The following is a 25,195-nucleotide window of genomic DNA, read 5'->3' as shown; positions in this document are numbered from 1 at the left end:
CTTGTGCAGTCCCCTCTCATATTGAGTCAGGGCTGGCCAGTGTGACCAATGGAATACGGCAGAGGTGATGGTATGTAACTTCCAAGGCAAGGTCATAAAAACTTTACAGCCTCGGCTTTGTCCTCTTTGATCACTCATTCTGGAGTAAGCCAGTTGCAATGTCATCAGGACACTCAAGGATCTTATGGAGCCCACAAGGAAGGAAACTGAAGATTCCTGCCAAAAGCCTGTACCAACTTTCCATGTGAGGGAGCTGTCTTGGAAGAAGATTTCCCAGCCTCAGTCTAGTCTTTAGCCAGCTGCGACCCTAGCCAACATCTGACTGCAACCTCATCAGAGACCTAGCCAAACAACTCCCAAATTTCTGACTTACAGAAACTGTGGAAGATAAAAAGTAATTATTGCTGTCATAATCCAGAAAGTTTTGGGGTGACTTATTACACAGTGTTGGATAACTAGTATAATTTATAGGCAGTTCAATGGCAGAATCAGGATTTTGATTCCAGGTCTGACTCTAGAGTCTATGCTCTTTGCCACGAATGCTCTATTTTCTTACATACTCATTTTTTTAAAAATATGGAATGCTTCATGAATTTGCATGTCATCCTTGTGCAGGGGCCATGCTAATCTTCTCTTATCATTCCAATTTTAATGTATGTGCTGCTCTTATATGCTCATTTATTTTTTAATTTTTAAAAAATTTTTATATATGCTTATATACTCATTTCAACACAAAGTTAAAACAAAATTATTCAAGTATCTTATGAACTCCATGTCACAGATGGAAACTGAGGCATAGATAAGTTAAAAATTAATTGATGAATCCAGGATTTGAAATCAAATGTCTAATTCCAAGACCTGTGGTCTTTGTCATCATGCTAAGCTATTGTCATAATCCGAAAAAACTTTTAGGAAAATCAATCTGGAGTTGGAATACCAGATGGAATGGAAAGGAAAGAACCAAAGAGAATAGTTGTTTGAGGGAAATCAAGACCTCTGCCACGGAGACTAACTACTAAACTATTTTTCAAAATATCTTTGATAGTACTATGGGCTACTGAAGATCTGGATGGGCAGGTCATTTGTCTTTAACCATAAGGCACTTCCCCTATTGCAATAATCTCTGCTCATTGGTCAATGTTCAAGAAGGAAATTAACCATGGTCATTTTCCAATGTGGCCTTGCAAATGGTGGGAGTTAGGTCAGTTGAAGTTTGCGTTCAGTATTCATTCTGATGTTTAGTCTCTGTTTTCCAGCAGCACTTCAATATTTATTTTTATACGTACCACTGTTTTTAAAAAAGGAAGGAGAGTGAACCAAGACTCTCTGCCTTTGAAGTAAGCTAACAAATGAGTGATAATTGAGACAAGAAATCCTAGTGTAGGAAGAGAGAACTGATTGTGCTCTGTCCCTGGTAGAATTTTGAGTCATTCATGCAGTATAGTGTCTGGAGAGTTCTAGTGAGTCATGCATTGCTAACTATGGAAGAAAAATGTATTTTCTAAAGCTGTCTGTTATTACTCATGTCTTTCACTTGGCATCAGCAGATGCTGGTACCCTATTGACTGGTGATCTAATAGAAAGTTTCTCAGAGGCAGAGAGATCCAACACAATTTCCCTCTAACTCTGATAAATTTGGCACAAGTTCTCTTATTTGGATTGCAAGATGTTTGCATTAACATTGTGACTTATTTTTGGCTTGGTGTTAAAAGGATTGTTTAGCAACAAAATGGAGAATTTGAATTTTGTGGCAGCTGGGAGGAATGCTCTTATTTTATAATGAAACAACTGAACAAATGTTCTTTACAGTGATTCATTCCTCACATGGGAAAAATTTCCTCTTACATATATTCTCTCTACATTGGATACATGAAGCCATTTTACCTTCAATATTTAGGTAGAATTTCCAGTGCGCAACTTGGGAACAATATCTATAAATTATAAAGATAGGTTCTACGGCAAAAGGAAAAGGATTGAAACTATAGGATTGAATGTCAGGAACCACTTGGGTTCTATTCCTAACTGGGCCAGAGTTTGTGTATAACCTTGAGCTATTCACTTAATCTTTTTTTAAGCTTAGGTTCTCTGTCTGAAATAGAAAGAAAATTGCCTACCTATTTAGCTAAGGCAGAAACAATTTCCTGATAGGAAGGTGACTCAGCAGCCTGGGGAGGCTGTACAGCCCCTTGTCCTGGAAGTCTTCAGTGAGACAGAGGCGGCCAGCTGCCTGGATGGATTAAAGTGTGGTGCTTGAAGACTGGAGACCAGACCACACAAACGAAGCCTGACATTTAGAAACAGAAGAGAGACCGAGTCACGGAGGGCCTACTATTTGTCAGGCACTGTGCTAGATCCTGGGAGACTAAGGTGAATCAGACACACCCCAAAGTTTCTGCCCTTATGAAGTATACTCACTCTTGAGTCCACTTTGTGCATGTTTGCAATTATTCAGAGAGAGGTTCTATGATTTTGCTATCTGGATCTGAGTTTTGTTTTGTTTTAGTATGAGATCATGCAGGATCACTGCTCAGAAAATGCAATCATGAGAGTCTTAGGAAAGAGGAGTCTGATATAGTGTGGGGTATGGTTAAAACAGGCTTGTTAAGACAGAGCTTGACCCACTAAATAAGAGGAGAGCAATAGATTCATACTGGCATTGTCCATTACTTGAGATGAAAGTGTGGGGCAAGTTTTATGATGTCTCTCATGGACTTTCCGGTCCAAGTTACAGGACCTCCTTTCCACTGCTCCCAGAAGGGCCTCTCACCAATCCGATGGTGTCCAACTTGGATGATGATTGATGGGTCTGCGGAAAATGAACAATGGATTCTGAACAGGTGAGCTGCTCCTGACCTTCTGCAGACAGCAGCACATCCAATGGTAGCGTCTAGGCAGTGAAAGGGCATCCTTGGTCTTGCACCAATGTTTTGTTTCCAGCTCACATTCTTACAAAGCAAGGGTTGTTCCCACCATAAGAAGTTGGAAATGTCCCTCCTCTTGCCATTGTGAATATTGCCCCTGCAGAGGGAATGCAGATGCTGGTGCCAAGATGGGGGGCGGAGAGGGCGCTGCAGCGTCACATGAGGGGTCCTTTGAGTAGATGTCAACCCTTTGTGATTTCCCAAGTCCTTCAATGTTATTGGTTCATCTGCTCCTCTATAATTTTTAAATGAAAATGGTTCAAGTTCCTATCCTACTTATGGGTGGCGTGGTGTCCTAGCAGCCTTAAAATATCTCTCATGATTCTTATGGGTTTACATTTCTTCAAGTCATTTCTGAATCAAATTTTCTCATTCAGCTGAATTCTTCATTACCACTTTTTAAAAAAAAATTTGAAGAATAACTGATACACAATATTGTATTCATTTCAGGTATACAACATAGTGATTTGATGTTTATATACAGTACAAAATCTGTCACCATACAATATTATGGACAATGTTCCCTCTGCTGTACATTCCATCCCCATGTCTTATTTATTTTATAACTGGAAGATTGTACATTTAATCCCCTTCACCTATTTCATCCATCTCCCTACCTCCTCCCCTCTGGCAACCATCAGTTCCTTCTCTGTATCTGTGAGTCTGTTTTTGTTTTGTTTTTTAGATTTTTTGGGTTTTTTCTTGTTTCATTTTTCCCTGCCTTCCCTTATGATCCTCTGTCTTGTTTCTCAGATTCCTCATATCAGTGAGATCATATGATACTTATCTTTCTCTGGTTGACTTATTTCGCTTAGCATAATACCCTCTAGTTCCATCCATGCCATTGCAAATGGCAAGATTTCATTTTTTGATGGCTGCATAATATTCCATTATATATCTATATATCTATATATATATCTCACATCTTCTTTATCCATTCATCTGTTGATGGATGTCTAGGCTCTTTCCATAGTTTGGCTATTGTGGACATTGCTGTTATAAACATTGGGTGCATGTGCCCCTTCGGATCACTACATTTGTATCTTTGGGGTAAATACCCGGTGGTGCAATTGCTGGGTCATAGGTTAGCTCTATTTTCAACTTTTTGAGGAACCTCCATACTGTTTTCCAGAGTGGTTGCACCAGCTTGCCTTCCCACCAACAGTGTAGGAGGGTTCCCGTTTCTCCGCATCCTCGCCAACATCTGCCGTTTCCTGACTTGTTAATTTTAGCCATTCTGACTGGTGTGAGGTGGTATCTCATTGAGGTTTTGATTTGTATTTCCCTGATGCCAAGGCAAACAATTTAAAACTGGTATTAAGTAATCCTGTAATTAATTAAATTGGGTAATTAATTAAACCCCGGTCCTTGGGTCATTCTTGCTCAAGTAAATTTTTCAGTGGCTTTGTCCTCCACAGGCCTCAGGTTTTCCCCACCTTGCTGAACTCTTGTCCCTAAAGCTCAGCATCCCTCTAACACTATTATTCTATGTAACTTGGTTCTTTCTTGTCCCCATCCCAAAACTCAGCTCTGGTCCTCTTTTCAGAGAGCTGGGAGAACTTCATTAAGCTACTCAGCCAAACTCACCTGTCCTGGTACTCAAAGTACGATTGCAGTCTTCTCTTCAATAAGATCAAAGACTTAGGTGTGGTTTCCTTTCTCATGGGTCTCTGTACATGGAAGGAAGTAGGAAGGTAGGAATTTATCTTCCTCCTGGGATGATTATGCCACCTTGGTGCCTTTGGGACAGCAGAGCATTTTTTCATTTTTACTACACAAGCACAAAGGCAGTCAGCATTTTGTAAAGCACATTGATAGGAAACTAAGAGATCCCCAGAAATCCACCGGCAAAGATTCAGCACTTAAAGAAGGTTTCTTGGCCAATTTCATAAGACAACAAATTCAGCATCATGATCTCTGAAATAAAAGGTGGGCATTCTAGCAAGCAATATATTGCTCAGGACAAGATGGCAGGAGTGAGACACACACAGGGGATCTCTGGGACCAGAACAAGAGGGATCCAAATTGGACTTAAATTATTCCTTCAGCCAAGCACCGGGGAAACTTGAGATCAATGTCAGAATCTTCTCCCTACTCTTTGTTATTCATAGACATACACATATAAGTATTTAGAGTGAACTGTATCTCATTCGCACTGTGCCTTCATTATCAACAAGTACTCTGCTGGGTGGCTCAGTTGGTTAAGCGATTGCCTTCGGCTCAGGTCATGATCCTGGAGTCCCGGGATCGAGTCCCGCGTCGGGCTCCCTGCTCGGCGGGGAGTCTGCTTCTCCCTCTGACCCTCCCCCCTCTCGTGCTCTCTCTCTCATTCTCTCTCTCAAATAAATAAATAAAATCTTAAAAAAAAAAAACAAGTACTCTGCTTGTCTTCAGAAAATCACTTGTATTTGTATGGGTCTCACCTGTCAAGAGGAGCCATATCAGGTAGCAGCATCCTTTACAGAATGCTGCCTTAACTAGGCTTATTTATTTATTTATTTATTTATTTATTTATTTATTTATTTATTTTAATTTAAATTCAGTTAGCAAACATATAGTGCCTCATTAGTTTCAGATGCAGTGTTCAATAATTCATCAGTTGCATGTAACACCCAGTTAACTAGGCTTATTATAAAGTCATGACCCTATAATAAGGTCTGAACTTTCTCTGCATCCAGAGAAATATGATAAAGTACAGCATTTAAAAACAAACATGTTTTCAGAAGAGCCGTATGTTCAGTGTTCCCTTTCTAGTGATGTAAGAAAATCTTATTATTTTTCTTGTGTCATATGGAGTGTAAGTTCTATGGAAGAACGTACATAGATGAAATATGAGGAGGTAGGTTTGTTGGAGTAGTGGAGTATTACACGGCCCTCTCCATAAGCAGCTAACACCATGGCTGTTTGCTTTCTTTCAGGCCAGAAGAATATCTGTCTGCTACTTCACCTTCTATTAAAAGGCTTGCGAGGATATTTTCTCTTTTAATTAACTCAGTGCCAACCGATTAGGAACCTAATCACAGTAGTGCTATCCCCACATATTCACTGCTCCTGACTATGCCCAAGGGGAGGGGATTATATTAGACCTACATGCCAGGGGGGAGGAATTTGGGGGACCATCTTAGAATTCTGCCTACCACAAATGGTGACTTTCATCTTTCAGAACATGAAGATATGGGAATAAAAAAAATAAAAGCTCATACCAGGGATCAAATATCAAACTTGATATTTGATCAATTTAAATATTGATCAATATTTATAAATATTGATAAATATTGATCAATAAAATCAATTTAAATTTGATCAATTTAACTCGGTTAAAGAACCAAGTCTTTATTCTATAGTGTCTTCCTGTTTGTTTTCCTGGCTTTGGTTCCCAGGTAACAGAGCACCCTTCACTTGAATTTGGTTTTCTAGATACCACACGGAATTTTCCAATCAATGGGCATAGGAATTCTGGTGTTCTTGATGATTGTATTTCTCAGTGAGAAATAATACACATTCTAGTTTATATATTATTATTTTGAAAATTTGATGGATGTTAATCAGCATCCTAGAGTCAAACTGTCTCTAGACATGCCAACAGAACCGACCCTCTAGTCATAAAGTTGAGGACCACACTCTAAAGGTGATGACCAAGGGCATTGTCATCCTCCAAGACCCTGAGCGGCTCCCAGCCTAGACAACAGCTGTTTCAGCTTTCTCTTACTGCAGCATGTTGGACTGATAACATGCTTTGAGAAAGCAATGTCAGTGACCTTAACGCTCTGAGCCAAAATCATCTGGTGGCACAGGCTGATACTAGGAATATGTTTTTCAGCTGAAATGAGCAAGTGGTTGCAGCAGTTACCACAGCAACGGTGTGGCTGGAACCCTTGGGAGCTTTCAGCTGAGGAGTAAGGGCAGCTGTGAGGACGGCTTCATGTGGAATTAATAGTGACTATAGCCTGCTGGGAATCCTTTAAGTTTTTCCTAGTAAACATGCACTGTGATTGTTCTTCAACATGAAACACTTCTCTTGACTCTTATGCCATACTTCCACTCTTTTTCCTCTTCTGGATTTTATAAATGCTGAGTAAATCTTCATAATAGCTCCCAATTTAAAGAGTGGGAGGGGAGCCCGGCTGACTCAAGTCAGTGGAGCGAGCGACTCTTGATCTTGGGGTTGTGAGTTCGAGCCCCACATTGGGTAGAGAGATTACTTAAAAAAAAATAAAATCTTTAAAAAAATAAAATAAAGAGTGGGAGAAAGAAGAGGGGAAAAGTGAAGAAGTTGTTTTAGGCTGCAGAAAAACATAGATTTTATCTAATTTTCATTTCCTCATTCCTGAAATTTTCCTTTGTTATCTATCTATCTACCTGGCTGCACTTCTCTCCAGACTGAAAGAAAGGCCAACTAAGACGCTAAGGGGAAAAGAATAGTGAACTTGAGTTGTTTTGATTGATTATAAAGTCAGTCTTTATTATTATTTCTCACACTATGAATATACCAATGCAAAAGTCAGATGATAAGTTCAAGTTAGGAACCAAAGACTGGGAAAAAACCCTGTGTTAGAATGTCTATCACACAATTCAGCCATGTATTTATAGCTTTCCATAATGGCCCATTACTGAAATAAAGGAGGATAAACAACATAGGATTGGGAAGTGGTCTGAGAGTGGTGAATGCAGAATTATGTAACAATAAGCAATATTAAAAAATTTTAATATGTATGAAGTAAATCATAATCTAATTATTATTGGACTCAATAGAAAATAACTTTTTTTCTCTGGTAGTTTTGTTGAGGTAAAATTAGCAAATGAAAACTGTATATATTTCAGTTGTACAGTGTGGTGTTTTGATACACAGATACATTGTGAAGTGATTGCCACAATCAACCTAATCAACATATCCACCACTTCACATAGTCACCATTTGTGTGTGTGTGTGTGTGGTGGGAACATGAAAGGTCTACTCCCAGCAAATTTCAAGTATACAATAGTGTCTTTATCAACTGTAGTCACCATGCTATACATTAGAACTCTAGAAATGAAGTCGGAATCTTAACCACTTGCTTATTGATTGCATTTAGAAGTCAGTCACAACATTAACTGCCTGGTTGTAGGGGGGCGATGTTATTAGTATTACTCTAGTAAATATGAATCAAATATGCTTGGCTTCTCTAGGAGTTATTCGAACTGTTAAGACAATTTAGGAGGACATGTTTGAAATGAAAGACAAGACTTCTTTCTTTCTCTAAGACAAGGTTTCTTGACGTGTTTATCACATGCAGATAAAAGGTCATAGACTGAAGTGAGGTGCCATCTTGGTGAAATAGACTATGGCCAAGAGAGTGGAGCCAAATGTGGTGCATGTTTTAAGGTACTTGGGATCTAAAGCAAATATTAGGATTTTCCTTGGGGTAGTCAATCCATCAAGCTGTCAATTTTTTTTTCACAAATATGCACAATACTAAGTTAAAGTCACACAGATTTCTTTGCATCAGACCTTCTCAGGGTCTTTACTATGTGTTACAGAATGTTTGTGCTCCCCTCCCCAAATTCATATACCGAAGCCCTAATTTGCAATATGTGGGAAGAACTGTAGGTGAGACCTTTGGGAGGTAATTAGGTTTAGATGAGATCATAAGCATGGGGACCCCCGAGGAGATCAGTGTTCCTATAAGAGAAGGAAGGGATACTAGGCCTTTTTCTTTCTGCCATGTGTGGACGCCGGGTGAAGGGAGCAATCTGCCAGTCTGGTAGGCCAGGAAGAGAGCCCTAACAAGGGAACAGAATCAGCTGTACTTTGATCTTGGACTTCCCAGCTTCTAGAACTCTGAGAAATAACTTACTGTTGTTTAAGCCACCCAGTCTATGGTGTTTTGCTATGGCAACCTGACCTAAGACACTAATGCTCACTCTGATACTAATGTTCACGATAAATTTCCAAGAGGGGGATGCAACATTTAGTGTTTTTCAAACTTATTAGAGTAGGGATTATTTTTTCCCGGGGTATCTGCCAGAGGGTGTGGGAAGAATTATCCTTAGACGAGGCAAGAAAGGCCCCTGCCCTGTCTCTATGCTCTAGAGGCCCCAGTATTTAGCCCTCCTCTGGCTGTGCGCCTTCCTGCAGGGACATGTGGCTCTTTGCACCTAGAATCACAGTTCATCCCTAGACATCATTCTCTGGGCCTGCATGCCTTTCTTTTCTGGCTTGTCCTCCTGCAAGTGGACTCCCCTTACACCCAAGCCTGGGGATGGCCAAGGGGCAGCTGTTTGCAGGGGCTTGGGGACAAAGTTTGGATGTGTGGACTGCTGTATCCACACTTGAGGCCTTTCTTGCTGTCGTCTGGAGCCAAGGATGGAAAGAGAGGGGAGATGATGGGACCAATTTCACCCTCCATGATTGAGTTCCAGTGCAGAATGCTGTGGAGTCTAAGAATCTTAAATTTGAACCTGACCTTCCAAGTTGTTATGAGCGTATATTTGCAAAGGTAGGAGGATACTTTATTTAATGGTTTACTAGTTTGATTTATAACTTAAGAGATATTTAGACATATGGTAAGTGGGCCTCTATTTGTATGTAACTTCGAGCCTTGCAAAAGTTAGGAGACCCAAAAGTTAGGTTGGTGTACCCTAGGACATGGGTCTGAGAAGTTTGCTCTAAGCTTCACTCTGCTCTATGTTTCATCTACTATTCTATTTACCTGTGGCAGCCAGAATTACCCACACCGAACAGTATGCCAGAAAGGTTTTATATATTAAAGTGGGAGGAGGATTCCAAGTAGTGGACTGAGGAACTCAGTGCATTTAGCACAGTGTTTGGCACACCTTGGGAAAACACAGGTTACTGGATCCCACCCCCAAACTTCTGATTCAGTAGGCCTGGGATGAACCTTGAGAACTTTCATTTCTAAGTTCCCAGGTGATGTTGAAGCTGCTGGTTTGGGGACAACACTTCGAGAACCACCGATCTGGAGCATTGGGTATTGTTTTGAAAGGCCACAGTTTTGTGAGAAGAGTGATAGCTGTAGGGCAGGATAAAGGTGCTATGCATCAGGACTAGCGCTAACGATGAATGTGGCCTACTTCCTAGCTTAGCCTGGCAAAGTGGCTTTCAAGCCTCTTGTCTTATTTAGTGTTTGATTATTGCTGCTCTGGAGCAAAACCTCTCTTAGCTGCCAGCACTTGTTACATAGTGGGTGCTCAATCAACATTTGTTGAATCAAGTGTTGCTCAAACAGAATTCCCAGAGATCAAGGAATCTGCACAAATACAAAATGAATAGGCATATCTACTGAAAAGTTAATTTGGCACCTCCAGATAATGAGATGGGTTTATTAAATAACTAAAGTCTGGGCCTTTCTAAAAGGGTGAAAAGCCTTGGGCACCCAGTCAGTGTGGATTCCTAAGATAATCAACCGCGCTGGAAAGGAGACACTGTCAGCATCTTTCAAAGACCCCTTGGGTTATCTTTATTCAAGAAGGAAATTTAAAAATTGAATTTTAATAGTGTTCCAAAATAGGAGTGAGTTGCAGCACCACCACGGAGCCTAGGACAGCTGTGTCCAATTGTCCTACCCAAGGGATGGGTCAGCCTGGAATTTACCATTTAAAACATTAACCTCGTTTTACTTTAGCCCTTTTAGGGCCAAATATAATAGAAGTTTATTTTATGCTTCGTAATAACCCAGTGCAGTTGCAGGTCAGGTGGAGGCGCTGTGGTGTGTGTGTGTGTGTGTGTGTGTGTGTGTGTGTGTGTGTGTGTGTGTGTGTGTGGTATGGTGTGTGTGTGTGTGTGTGTGGTGTGTATGGTGTGTGTGTGTGTGTGTGTGGTGTGTGTGTGTGTGTGTGTGTGTGTGGTATGTGTGGTATGTGTGGTGTGTGTGGTGTGTGTGTGTGGTGTGTGTGTGTGGTGTGTGTGGTGTGTGTGTGTGTGTGGTGTGTGTGTGGTGTCTGTGTGGTGTGTTTATGTGGTATGTGTGGTGTCTGTGGTGTGTGTGTGGTGTGTTTGTGTGGTGTGTCTGGTGTGGTGTGTGTGTGTGTGTGTGTGTGTGTGATGTGTGTTTGGTATGTGTGTGGTGTGTGTATGGTGTGTTTGTGTGGTATGTGTGGTGTGTGTGTGGTGTGTGTGTGTGGTGTATGTGTTTGGTGTGTGTGTGGTGTGTGTGTGTGTGTGGTATATGTGTGGTGTGTTTGTGTGGTATGTGTGGTGTGTGTGTGGTGTGTTTGTGTGGTGTGTGGTGTGTGTGGTGTGTGTGGGGGTGTGTGTGTGGGGGTGTATGTGTGTGTGTGGTGTTTGTGTGGTGTGTGGTGTGTGTGTGTGGTGTGTGTGCATGGTGTGTGTGTGTGTGGTGTGTGTGTGGTGTGTGTGTGTGGTGTGTGTGGTGTGTTTGTGTGTGGGGGGGGTGTGGTGTGTGTGTCTGGAGTGTGTGTGGGGTGTGTGTGTGTGTGTGTGTGTGTGTTGGGAGCAGGTGGCAGCAGGTACTCATTCTGACAGAGGCTCTGTCATCTTCAATGCTAGCTTTCCAAGGTCACCCTGAATGTCAACATTCAAGTAGCAGAGGAGTAAAGACCCTGAAGGATTGTGACTGGGAATCTCAAGTTGGTGAACATTACTTCCACTCACCTTCCTCTGGCTAAGGATTTAATTACCTTGCTGCATCTAACTGCAAAAAGTGGGTCAGAAATATAGTCTTTGGCTGGACGGTCACTTGTCAATGACAACTTTAGGCACTGGAAAAGAAGAGAACACATGTTCGGTATACAGACAACTATGTTGATACAAATGGAAATCTTAAAATTTATGATTCCTGTTCCTGAGATACATAGGAGGTAATCTTTTCTTGAAAATTTAGTGCAATGTCTCCTGGCTTGTTCCCAGTTAACCTAATTCTGTGAGGGGTTCTTAAAACAAAAATAAACAAGGGACAGCTGGGTGGCTCAGTTGGTTAAGCATCTGCCTTCAGCTCAGGTCATGATCCCAGGGTCCTGGGATCGAGTCCCGCGTTGGGCTCCTTTCCCAGTTCCTTCTGCCTGCCCCTCCCCCCGCTTGTGTGCTCTCTCTCTCTCTCTCTCTCTCTCTCTCTGACAAATAAATAAATAAAACTTTTAAAAAAATAAAATAAACAAGACAAAAGTTTTGTGGTCAGAAAGTTTAGGGAACCATGGCATGCTTTAGCATCCTGAGGGGTATGAAAAGTTGTTAAGAAACTATTTTAATTTAATTCAGTATTTTTCACACTTAGAGCACTTTGTTTTAGCAACATGCACTGATAGCCTGTGGATCCAGGATCATGGTTATTGTCAGTGATTGTCTTCTGCTTTGACACAGATGACATGTAGGTGGGTCCGTCCCCCCCCCCACCCAAATGATCTGGACGATTATAGGTTTGAGCTTGTCTGTCTTTTTCTTTTTTAAATTTGTGTTTGTGTTTCTACCACTTCTATGTTGGATTATTAGGCTCTCCCTTTTACACAGCTAGTGTGCCTCTGTGTTTCTCCCATCCTGGTCCTCTCCTTGGCTTCTTCTAATCTTCTTTGGGTCGAGAAAACAGTCATCAAGCCTGCCCAAATATATTAAAAATAAACTTCTCTTAATGTACAGTTTATTGCACATAGACAATAATATTGTACTCTAAGTATGTAATATGATAAATATCATCATGATGGCCACCATATAACAATACATACATGTAGGAAAGTAACAGGATGTACCCCTTAAATTTACAGTGTTACATGTCAAATTTGTCCAGTTTAAAACACAAACTTCTAAGCCTTGCAATGACTGGAGATGTATTTCTTTTGTGCATGTTAATGTTCTTAAGTCAATATACTTTGTAAAATCTACTTTTGTTGTTTTGATGTTTCCTCCTGACTTCCTGTTTTTTTGCCTCTATTCTAGAAAGAAGTGTCCTCAGAAGCTGAAGCAAGTAATACTGTTCTCACCTGGTCAATAGATCCAGTTTCACCATAGTAACCTAGCTGTACTCAAGACATAAGTCAACCAACCTCACCTCCAACAGCTCTTACCATTGATTCTTCCATAATTCCAATTTCCAAACAGGGAACACTTGCAATGTTAATTGCATTTTAACAATGATGACTCTTTTTATTCATCTCAGATTACTTAAAAGAATGGATTCTGAAAATACAGTCACTCTTTCATCGGTTCTTCTTCATCTTCCCCAGCTGGTCTAGAGCAGTGAGGTGTGAAAATGAAATGTTTTGTGGGTGACGACTTGTAGTTCTCTGCTTCCTTTTAATCTAGCCCAAGTTTTCTATACATCACAGGCTCGAAAAACAAGCTTAGGGAAAAGAAGAAATGAGCTGTGTTTGTTTTAGGTATTTAATAGTTCTTTGTTGGTTTGCACGATGAAGGATGTCTAACCACCGTTACATATTTATAAAAAAAAATCTCTTAAGAGTTGGAGAAACTATTTGATCACGGGGGTGGGGAAGCCTGCTGGTACTCGCTGCTTCTAAGGAGGAGCGTGTATTTTACATCCCTACACATCGCACGGTCTATGATTTAAGAGTCTCAGATGACAGGAAGAGAAAGAAAAGCTTCTGTTCTTTTCTATCAGGTATTCTTAGAAATGCCAGTTCATTTTTCTGCCAGTTTCATTTTCTATATATATAGCACACATTAACGAGAAAATGAGTCACTTCCAGCTCTGTGTGGGAACTGTGACACTATAGTAACACAGCCTACTTTACGGTAGCTTTGACAGCAACATCCTCTGAGTTTTTTGGGTTACAATTGGACTACCAATCTGAGAGAGCAAGCCTATGAAGAGGGCTTATATCTCAGCAGAATTTAGGGTTGTCAGAGTTAATCGGACACCTGTTTAAAAACAATGTATGATTGTAATTGTACTGAATGGTAATTTGGTATGAATGGTGCTCAGTCCCATATAGGAGTCTGTTTTGTTACAGTCAAAACCAAGCATTTCTAGAATCCTGGTGGGTGTCAGTTCCTTGAACCCCTGTCAGAGAGAACCGGAGCTAGATACTCATTAAACAGTGAAGATAAAATTTTATTTGACAAAAACACCCAAAACTATTGCAATAGGGGAAAAGAGCTTCCAATATAGAGCTGAGCTCAGTGCTGAGTACGGCATGGACAAGTGGGGATTTACAGCCAAGGAGCAGGCTGGGGTCTGGGGTCAGAATGGAAAATCCCTAGGAAGAGGCTTCATTCTGGCTAGACCCACTTGAGAAGATTCTTGCTGAAGGCAGGCCAGGGTAGGGTGATGAGATACTGAGGATGGGGGATGAGGAATTTGACCAGATGTTGCTAAATGGACCTAGCAGGATCTCTGCTGCAACTGAGTGATGCACAGATAGACACAGAAGTTCAATGGTTGGGGCCTAGCTGAGATGAGGGTCTGAGGACCCTGACCAAATTTGGTGAGGAAGATCATCTTTGTTACCCCCTATATCCCATCATCTTTCCCCTGTCCCAGTTCTCTTCTCTCCAAGCCACTTACCCCATACCTGCTGACAGTCCCCAGTGTCTGCATCAATCCCAACTCCAGGCAAAAGGAATCTCAAGGGTGGCGGATTGATTTCGGAGATGCCTGCTCTGCTTGATGAGCAGTGGCTACCAGCAGCTCTGAGCGAACAGTCTGGGTCTGGGCTTGGAGGACGGAACACCACGGGACAGGAAGAGAGCCTGCAGCCAGCATGCCCTGGGACAGGACATGATTTATGAAGCCCAAGATTTGTATCGTTTGTGAAAATATATGACCATGCAAACAGGTTGCCAGGGCTTTGGAAGGGGTCTGTGCAAAGGAGAGGTCCTAAAGTTGAGCTTCCTGGTGAATCTCCCACTGATCAAGCCGCAGACATTCTCACTCTGATCCAACACTCCAGATCTCAATGGTCCATTTTTCTTGCAACTACTCCAACTTTGTTTTCTTAATGTTAAAATTTTTATTTTATTTTTAAACATTTATTTATTTTTAAATGCCTATATAATTAAAGTACAGTGTTAGATTAGTTTCAAGTGTACGATATACTGATTCAACAATTCTATGCACTATTCAGTGCTATCATGACAAGTGTACCCTTAATCTCCACCCATTTCACCCATCCCCCCCGGCAACCACCAGTTTCTTCTCTGTATTTAAGAGCATGTTTGTTTGTCTCTTTTTTTAGTTTGTTCCTTTGTTTTTTTCTTAAACTCCACATATGACTGCAATCATATAGTGTTTGTGGCTACTCCAACTTTTCAATATTGTTCCCTTTATGGCTAATGCTTCTTGTGCCCAACTTAAGAAATTTTTGCCTATCAAGACTAGATCTTTCTATATTTTCTTATAAAAGCTAAATAGTTGGACACTTAGATCTATAACTCATCTGGAATTGATTTTTTTGCATTGTGTGATACAACGTAGTAGATAGTAGTCAAGATTCATTTTTTTTTCCCATATGGATATCCAATTTTCCCAGTGCCATTTTTTTTTAAATGAAAAGTCCTTTTTTGAACTGCAGTACAGAATCATCTTTATTTTATTAGGTAACCTATTTTTCTGGATTCTATTCTTCCATTGGTCTATCCATTTGCCTATCCTTGGACCAATATTTCATGGTTTCAATTACTAGAACTTTAAAAATAAGTCTTGATATTTGTTAGTATAAGCCCTCCAGGTTTTGTTCTTCCTTTTCAAGATTATTTTGGCGTTCTCATTTTTTTTTACATTTCCATATCGATTTTAGAATCAGTTTGTCAATTTACGTGCGCACACCCGTACATACACACACACAGCTCCTACGGGAATTGAGATTGGGATTATCTTAAATATATAGATAAATTTGGAGGAGAGTTGGCATAGTAACAATTTCAATTCATAATTGAATTGAATTCAACTTAATATATCATATTTCAAAGAGATATCTTATTATTTTGACTTAGACCTTTTTAAAATTTCTCTCAACAATGTTTTTTAGTTTTCAATCGCATATATTATATACATCTTTGGATGGATTCCAAGTATTTGATATATATATATATATGATGCTACTGTAAAAAGTTTTGTTTTAATAATATTTTTCCTTTTTTGCTGATATATAGAAATACAATTGATTTTTATATATTAACTTTTAAATATGTAACTTTGTTAAATTAATGTATTTTTTCTAGTAGTTTGTGGATTCTTTTGGATTTTATATGTGCATACTCAGGTCATCTAACAGTAATGTTGTATTTCTATCTTTACATAACTTTTGCCTTTTATTTATTTATTTATTTAGTTTTTGTATTTTACTGACCAGGACCTCAAGAAAAATGTGAATCACCTTTCTTTCATTCCCAAATAGAGGAGGAAAACTTTCAATAATCTATTGTTTAATTTTATATTTGATGTAGGATTTTTGTAGATATTCTTTATTAAAGAAAGTTTATTTTATTCCTAGTTTGTTAACACTTTCATCCCAAACAGGCATTGATTGTATCAAATGCCTTTTCCACATCTATCAAAATGATCATAATTTGTTTGTTTTGATCTGTAAATATTATGAACTACATTGATTAATTTTAAAATGTTAAACAACCCTGGCATTCTAGGAATAAACTCTGCTTGTTTGTGATTCTCTTAGCTAATATTTTGTTTGGGATTTTTGGATCTATATTATGAGAGTAAGTGGTTTTTCAGTCCTGTCAGGTTTTATTTATTTATTATGTTTTTTATTTAATAAAACTTAATAATAATTAACTTAATAATAATTTAGTTATTATTAAGTTAGCCAGCATATAGTACATCAAAAGTCTTTGTTGTAGTGTTAGGCAATTTGTCAAGTTTTAGAATCAAGTTATGCGGTCCTCATAAAAATGTCTTTTTTTTAACATATAATGCATTATTTGTTTCAGAGGTACAGATCTGTGATTCATCAGTCTTACACAATTCACGGTGCTCACCATAGCACATACCCTCCCCAATGTCCATCACCCAGCTAAACCCATCCCTCCCACAGCCCACCACTCTAGCCACCCTCAGTTTGTTTCTTGAGATTAAGAATTCCTCATATCAGTGAGATCATATGATACTTGACTTTCTCTGATTGACTTATTTCGCTTAGCTTAATACCCTCTAGTTCCACTCATGTTGTTACAAATGGCAAGATATTTGATATTTAATCTTGCTGCCTATAAGCTTTGTAATACTGGGCAAGGCATTAAACCTCTCTGAGGGTCTGTGCCCCATTTCCGGAATACAGGTGATTATTTCTCTATAGTGTTAGAAGATCTAAATGACCACAGGCATGTGAAGATCCTTTGAAATTTGTAAAACTCACTGCTTTGCTGAGGTATATTGTGAGCATCTCTACTGTTTCTGCTGTAAGCTCTGACTCAGCCCTTGCAGCATCCCAGGCCGATTGACAGTTGCCTAAAGCCTATTTGTCTCCCTAGCACCCAGCGGTGTTCTTTCAGGGTACAGAGTGCTACTAATCAGTATTGCCCATGTTGAAAAGATAATCTGCTTCATTTAGAGTTGACTGTAACAAAATTGATGGATTTGAGGTTTATATTCTTTCATGTCTTCTGCCCACGTTTGCTCCAGGTCCTAAGGAGATGTTAAATGAACATAAATCTGGGTAACTATTAGGAAGACGAAGGAAAGTAAGGGTCTACACAGCTGAGTTTGCAGGTAATTGGCTCCCCAGCTATTGAAGGTTAAGTATGGTGTCTCATCAAAGCAAAATGTTCTTCCTAAGGGTCTTTATCATCCACATTTAACCTGGTTTGCTCTATGCGGCAGAGAACATAAAGACCTCACGAAGCTGACATCTTAAAAAGCTTTTAGAAAGTAATGAATCAAAGATTCAAGAATCTCTTCAAATTTAACATTCACTTCAAATTCAACCTTCTTTTGCTTTTATTTTTTCTTATGATCAAATTCCTGATTTTAGAGAAAGATCTCTCTCTTTTTTTAATTCCTATATACTTTATCTTCAGTCATAACAAATTCTCTCAAGATTTTTGGAAGCCTTTAAACATCTACTACCCTACAAAGGTAGATATGATTTCCAACTGTTTTCTTCTCTTGTTCTTCTTCTTCTTTTTTAAAGATTTATTCATTTAAGTCAAGGTGACAATTTTACCAAAAGGGTTTTAGCCATACAACGTTAACAAGGACATATTTCATATAAACTCAACATCTTCTTTCAGCCAACTATATAAAGTACTACTTAGAATCATTAAATTGTATATAGGAATAAATGTTTTAGGAGCTTTAAAAAGTTCCTTCACCCAGTAATTCCATTTCCAGGAAACAATCTTGGGAAAGTAATGTGAGAGATGGCATTTCTTATAATAGTGAAAAATGGGAAAAACTCAAAGTTCCAACTTTAGTGAGATGATTAAATAAATTATTACTTACTGAATAATTTGCAGCCATTAAAGATGGCAATTTAAAAGATAGATGGAAAAATGCTGGCTAACATAATATTCAGTGAACACCCATGTATACATATTTTAATATCACAGGCATCCCACTTAGAAAATATATCCATATTTCTATAGAAAGGAAACCCACCAATATATTAACCAGGTTACCTATGGGTGATGGAAATATATGTAAGACTCATTTTTACTTTAATTCTTTTGTATTTTCCAAAGGTTCTACAATGGGAACATTTACATTTTATAGGCAGAAAAAGTATTACTTTAAATATGCCTAACACAACATTTACAGTTATCCTCTGCCAAATTTTTACATTAGGGTAAAACATTGAAAGCATTATATTTCTAATGACTTCAGAGAATAAAAATAAAGAACTTGGGCAGCAGAGTTCAATAGTCTTTAACCTGCCTTTAACCTTTCTACGTATGTTTATTTCCCTGATTTTGTAGGTGCATTTGACTGGGCAGACAAGAGAACTTTCTGGAAGAGTTTCTGAAATCCTTCAGACTAGTAAAGTATTTTTGATGTTCTTCACTGGATCCTGCTTAATCACAAATACAGGCTGGGGTTGTGGGTGGGGTGGGCAGAAAGAACTGACGACCCCATTTAATGCAAAGTTTAGTTTGGTTATGGTGATGGGTAGGTCGTGGATTTCGATCCCAGCCAGGTCTATCAGTAACTGCTGCCTCTCTTATATGGATTATCTGTCATTACTGAGGTTAGCATGATGCCTGGCCCCATTGTTAGCACTCGGTAAAAATTAGCTCTCACTGAACTTCAAAAGAAGGAGAACGCTTTCATCAACTCTGCAGGCATAAGTTAGAACAATCTCAGCAGGTGTAGTTAACTGGCTGCCTTCTTGGTAGGAAGGAAGCAATTAACAGGCTGAGTCTTGTGTTTTGTTATTGTTGGGGGTGGGGAGGAGGGGAGGATTAAAAAAAAAAACCCAAAAGGGCTGTATCAAGGGAACAGAGTTGGAGGTAGCAGATCAAATTTGCTAGAGAGGGTTTAATTTTGGAGGGGTAGGCTGGGCACAGACGCGGAGTGACCTGTCTTCGGAGCGGCCGATTAGGGTGTGTGAGAGCTGCTATTACTCCCAGACCCCCCCTCCCCCAGACACCTCAGCCCAATGGACAAGGAGAGGAGGCCACCACGGCTCCTGTCACTGTCACCTCCCTTCCAGCACAGTGGTCAAATGCCTCCTTCCCCTGAACCTGCAACCCAGGAAGGATGAGGAATAGATAGTTCTGGACACATTGATGAATAGTTTAACAATCAGTATAATGAACAATTTGAACCATTGTATTGGTTCAAACAGGTACTCACATGTACGCAGGGAAAATAAGGCAGGGAGAAGTGACCAGGGTGGCAGAAAAATCAAGAATTTGACATTTGGGGCTTTGAATTACTTAGAAGTTAGTTCTGTGAATGGTTTGTAAGAGAGGATCCTTGTCCTGTTAGATGAGGACATTTGAATTAAAAAGAAAAGCAAGATGCTTTGGTATTGCAAGATTGGTGAGTGATTCCTAGAGAAACACAGACAGAATTTCCCTTTCAAAGACCTCTGGGTGGTTCCCCTGGTTTTCAGAAGACTTGAGTGGCAGAATGAAGCTAAAATCATTTCCAATCCTCTACTACCTGACTGGCAGCTCAACCCGAGAGGAGAAAGTTGGTCAGCTCAAAGCCCCCATTTGCCTTGGCCCGAGAGGGGTGGGGGTAGCCTGGGCTGACTTTAAATAGCCTCTCTTGCAGTTGCCAGGCACTGATTCCCGTTGTCCAATCTGCATTTAGATGTAGTATCTTTCTACTTCTGGTAAATATGACTTGTTTTTTCAGTAAGAATCTGACATCCTGGGCCAGGGTAATCACCCAGGAGAAGTCAAGCCTCTGATGGAAGTGATGGAAAAATGGTAGAGGAGGGAAGGCACCTTCACTTAGAGGAAACATCTCCTTTCTGTGGTCTGTAAATTTTGAGACAGTCATGGTCTCCCCATTCCTGCCTCCTGGATCTCCTACTGGCTCTTCCTTTCATCTAGAACTCTCCAGATTGTAATAAAATACCGTGCATTTGAAAAAAAAAAAAATGTGTCCTACGGGAGACTAACTTCTTTGGGCTGTAAAGCCCTTTTTCTTTTTTTTTTTTAGCTTTAGAGTCCTCTATTAAAATGCAAACATCCGAGGAAGGAGTAAAATCTGCAGTGTTTTTCAGCTAATACCTCACCACCCTCCCTTACTATCACTATGGCAAGCATCTACTGAGCCCTTTCTACCTACGTATTTATTTGTTTGTTTATTCATTTGTCTGTTTATTTAAAGTTGGGTTTATTGAGGTATACTTTACACATGGTCAAATTTATGCTTTTCAGTGTACAGTTCCATGCCTTTGGAAAAAACATGGCGGTCATGTAACCAATGTCACAACCAAGCTATAGGATATTTCTATCACACCCAACAGTGTGATATAACACTTATCACACACCCATAGGCCTTTACCCTCCAACTCTAGGCCCTGGCGACCATGGACTTGTTTTCTGTCCCTATGGTTTTGCCTTTTCCAGCCCTTATTATTTACAAAAATAAAAGACCCTCTCCTCAAAAATGACCCCAAACTGTATTCAGTTCTGTTTGCAATCTAGTTTATTAACCATTTCCCTTGGGGAGGGCGTGTATAATCTTTCAGAATCATTTCCAGTCTCGGCAGCCAGCCAAACGCTTGGTCATTGGGAAGCCAGTGAATGTGAGCTGGGAAAAGAGGAAAGAGAACCCGGCAAGATGACCATTTAGGTGGTGGTGGGGAGGGTGGGGATTGCTTTAAGAAGCCCTCATCTGGCTGCAAAACCTGAAGGTGGGTGAGTCCTAGAACACCTTTCAACAGGACTTCTGTTTGCCCGCTCTTCCAAAAAGTAAATCCAGGTCAGAGGCAAACTGGAAACTCTGGGATGATTGCTTCCTGACTTTTCATCTTTTGACCTTCCCCTTTCCTCACTCAGTGTCATCTGCTTTGGGTGGCTGGTTGTGAAGGGTAAAGGACAGAGGAGACTAGAATTACTCTCCTATTTCTGGCTTCAGCCACTGGGTAGGTGATGGTGCCAGTAACAAGGGAGAAAAATGAGGGGAAATAATATTTCTTGCACTTTTACTATGTACCATGCATACATGATTCCATTTAGTCCTCTCAGTAATCAGATGAGCCTCTAAGGAGCGATCCCTGTCCCTGATGATGCCGGGAGTCCTGTTGCCCACACCCCTGATGCCCAGCATCCATTGATGATCATGAGCTTATCCTTTCACACCTTCCTAACTCCCCCTCTCTTTCCTTTACACTGCCTTGCCTTAATTCAATGTCATCATTTCTGGCCTGCATGTTTGCATCGTCTATTAGGATTCTCTCCATTCCAATCTGGTTCTAATTTATCCTCCTCATGGCTACCAAAGTTATTTTTCTCAAATGCAAATTGGATCATACTTGTCCCCTGCTTAAATTCCCTCCGTGACTTTCCATTGTTCTCAGCACAAAAGGGCAATGGTAGCTCCTGGTAAACAAGGATCCCTGATCCAACGCAAATTCCTCTCCTTACCTCCTCTGTTGTGCCCAGAAATCTGGTGGTGGCCCCAGGTGACCCTGTTAGTTCATGCTAATCCTCTCTTCCTTGCCCTCTCCTAGCCATGCCCTGGGATGCACAGCATCTCCTGTTCTAGACACAGCTCCAACGTTAACCCTTTTTGAGAAGTCTCTCCTGTTCCCTCATCAAAGGCACCTTCACCTCTCCTTTCCTTGTTTGTCACTGTATCCTGACATTCTATCACAGTCCCTTCCAGAGTTTGTTGCACTCATGTGCTTACACCTCTGGCTGGTGAACACTCTTTCTTTTGCCTTCCTGCACTGCAATTCTTAGTAAATGACAAAGTCTTATTTTAAATTCTTATTTTCCACAACATGACTAACTCAGAGTTGAAATTTGAACCTAGAAAATTGGCTGATACCCAAACCCATGCTATTTCTACTGCACATTTGGGAAGAAAGAAGATATTATTTTGGGATGTGTTGTATTTGAGATTCCTGTGGTCACTGAGGTGACTGTGTGTAGTAGGCAATTAGAAAGGAGAGTATGGAGCTCAGGACATTTTGGGTTAGATTTTCAGTAAATAATTCTGTTTGGTAGTCTCTAAACACTCTTACTTTTAGAGGCTCCTCTCTATGTCATATAAAAATATACCCAAATATTTTGTGTGCAATATATTATTACATAGACAATCATATGAGTTAAATTGCAGATGACTATTTGGCATGATTTGCAGGCAGTTGATCAAACATTTCCTTTTTCACTTTTCCTTTCTTTCTTATTCTTTTTCTTCTTCCTTTCCTTTCTTTCTCAAATATTTCTTTGACCTTTGAAAAGATAGTGAACTTTCAGTATTCCTTTAGTACTTGTTGGGTAGAATAGCCCATGTATAAGTGGCAATTGAAGCCCTGACCCCAGAAGAACAAGTGATGGCTAGAGGTGGGGGGATTAAGCCTTCCTAGAACCTACATCTGCATCCAACAAGCCATCCTAAATAGAGACTGCAAATAAAAATAGCTAGCCTACTCTGTAAGCTCAGCTTCAAGACAAATCTCCTAGCTCTCTGTGTATAGAAATTCTGAGTTTGGACAAGTGATATTCCCTTCTCAAATGAGTAGATGGCCAAAAAAATCCAATAGAACACTAACACTTGAATTGTCTGGTAGAGGAACAGAAGGCTGGGGAGAGGGCCTGGATGGTAGGCTAGGGATAGAGGTATACCATATAACAGAGGGTAAGGGTTTTTAAAAGGAAGCAGTCAATGGCGAGAGGGGTTCAGTAAAATAGACAATAGTCCATTGAAATAGGCAATTCAGGAGCCATTGGTGGCAGAGTCAGCCTGTCTCGGGCTTAGTGAGAGGGAGCTAAAGGAAGAGAGCAAGTGTAGGCAATGTTTTAAAGATACTAGACTGTTAAGGGAAGGAGGGAGAGATGGAGGGCACTGCTAGATGCAATTGGAGTTTGTTTAGTTTTATAATAGGGGAGCTGAGAGATGCTAAAGGAGGCCGAGGGGAAAGAGCCAGTGGAAAATGTGGGCTGTTGTCCATATTCCTGGCTAAAGTTAATTCCTTTACTTCCGTTCAATCCTATCACTCTGTCTCCTCAAGGACATTGCTCCAGTAATTTTCCCTTTCTCTCTAACCTAATGACTTTTTCCTTTCTACTGGGTCTTTTCTGTCAGCACACAGACCCACTAAGATTTCTCTCATCTTGAAACAGACAAAATACTAACCAAACAATATCTTTTGAACTCATTTTCCCCATTCAAGCCATTGCCTAATTTCCCCCTTCCATTCTCAACAAAACACCTTGAAAGAGGTTTCTGTATTAGTTTCTCTAATTTCTCATCTCTCATTTTCTCCTAGATTAACCCCTGTGAGGAGAGGCAGGATGGAGGGCTATGCTCACCTGTTCTATTGAAAGTTCCCCGTCGAAGTTCTCACAGACCTTAGATGGCTAAAATCAATGGTCAATGAACAGTCCGCATTTTCTGTGACCTAAAGGCAGCATTTGACACATGTGATCACTCCTATCTCTTGACATACTCTCCTCACGTGACCATGAGTCATCAGTCCTCTTGTCTTTTTTATGTATAGCTTGCACCCTATCTCATGACTTGGACCTCTCCTCAGAACTACAGACTATATATCCAACTGCATATTCAATATCTCCATTTGGATGTCTAGTTAGCATTCAAAACCAAGCTCCTAATATTCCACCCCAGTACCTGATCCTTCCAAAAATCTTCCTCATCCCAACAAATAATAACTCTATGTTTATAGTTGCCAAGGCCCAGTGCTTCAGAATTATCCTCACCTCTTCTCTTGTTCTCTTCACCCTACTTCTGATTTCTTAGCAAGAACTATTGGCTCCACCTTCAAAATATAGCCAGAATCTGGTTACTTCCTAACACCTCCACTGCTAACTCCCTAGAGACCAGGGCCTTTCCAGACCGCCATCATCTTTTACCTGGATTTGCTACATTAACCTCCTAGCTGGACTCTTTACTTCTACTTTTGTGCCCTTTAATCTATTCTCAGAACAACAGCCAAGATGCTGGATATAATCCAGATGACATCACTCCTCTGCTCAAAATCCCCCAGTGGCTTCCCAGCTAACTCAGAATAAAACAAGTTGCCATGACCTATAAGACCTCACTGATCTCCTTTCATTGGCTTCTTGATATACCTTGAGCACACACATGCTGTTCCAGGCATGTCACACCTCAAGGCCTTTGCACTTGCTTTTTCTGCCTGGAAGGCTCATCCCCTTGTCTCCTTCAAGTTTTTGTTTAAATGTCACTTTCTAAGGGTGACACCAACCATTCTATTTAAAATTGCAGCATTTTCTGCTTGATGCATCGGTTCTGATTCTGTGCTTTATCTCTCTTGTTGCGGCAAGGACTTTTGTCTGTTTTATCCACTGTGATATCCCCAGTGTCTAGGACGGTGCTTGGCACTTAGGATGTTGAATGAATAAGGTTGACAATACCAGGGAGCAGCGGGATTATTGATGGATCGAGGTTCAGAAGGGAGCATGTGGGAGGACAGACGCAAAAACACTAAACTCTTATTTTCGGAAGCAGGGCAGAGTAGGGAACCAAGAAAGCTCCTGATACCATCATTTGCACATTGACTGAAGGAAATCAATACCAGTGTGTCACCTTTCCTACACATTTACATTTTCAAGGCTTTTATCTCTAATTGTGGTGGGGGAAAAGAAACCTTGTCCCTGTGTTAAAGGAATTGCCTGTGCTATCAAGAACTTTGGTGGATATTTACTCAGAAAACACAGAAACCTTTCTTGACCTTGAAATTGTCTT

At 40.2% G+C, this 25,195-nt stretch overlaps 1 non-coding gene across 1 annotated transcript; it reads right to left on the bottom strand.

Annotated features, from left to right (window-relative positions):
* Positions 1–570: 570 nt before the first annotated feature.
* On the bottom strand, positions 571–676 carry LOC113921102. Its single transcript, XR_003519510.1, has one exon. It is a non-coding gene; the product is annotated as a U6 spliceosomal RNA (small nuclear RNA).
* Positions 677–25,195: the final 24,519 nt, after the last annotated feature.

The sequence above is a fragment of the Zalophus californianus genome, chromosome 3 (assembly GCF_009762305.2).
Source record: "Zalophus californianus isolate mZalCal1 chromosome 3, mZalCal1.pri.v2, whole genome shotgun sequence".
In the NCBI taxonomy this organism is placed as follows: Eukaryota; Metazoa; Chordata; class Mammalia; order Carnivora; family Otariidae; genus Zalophus; species Zalophus californianus.
The sequence above is the reverse complement of the archived record's forward strand: the minus strand, read 5'-3'. Positions and strand labels throughout refer to the sequence as shown.